The 416-nt window shown below is 50.0% G+C and overlaps 1 pseudogene; it reads left to right on the top strand.

The window, feature by feature from the left end:
• Nucleotides 1-416, top strand: LOC132496382 (ubiquitin-conjugating enzyme E2 C-like; annotated as a pseudogene).

Genomic DNA, 416 nt, shown 5'->3' with positions numbered 1-416 from the left:
ATGACCCTCAGAATGTCTGATTTGACAGAGGAATTTCTACCTTCCCTGAAGCAGACAACTTTTTCAAATGGGTGGGGACCATCCATGGCACAGCTGGCCAGTATATGAAGACCTAAGGTATATGCTCTCCCTGGAGTTTCCCAGTGGCTATCTGTCCACCACGGTGATGGTCCTCACACCCTGCTACCACCCCATCGGGGACACACAGGGTAACATCTGTCTGAACATCCTGAAGGACAAGTGGTCCATCCTGTACGATGTCAGGACCATTCTGCTCTGCATGCAGAGCCTGCTAGGAGAACCCGACACCCATAGATCTTTGAACATATGCTGGCAACCTCTGGAAAAACCCCACAGCCTTTAAAAAATACCTGCAAGAAACCTACTCAAAGCAGGTCTCCAGCCAAGAACCCTGA

Source organism: Mesoplodon densirostris, chromosome 9, assembly GCF_025265405.1.
Source record: "Mesoplodon densirostris isolate mMesDen1 chromosome 9, mMesDen1 primary haplotype, whole genome shotgun sequence".
NCBI lineage: Eukaryota > Metazoa > Chordata > Mammalia > Artiodactyla > Ziphiidae > Mesoplodon > Mesoplodon densirostris.
Note: the sequence above shows the minus strand (reverse complement) of the source record. Positions and strands in the feature narration are given on the sequence as shown.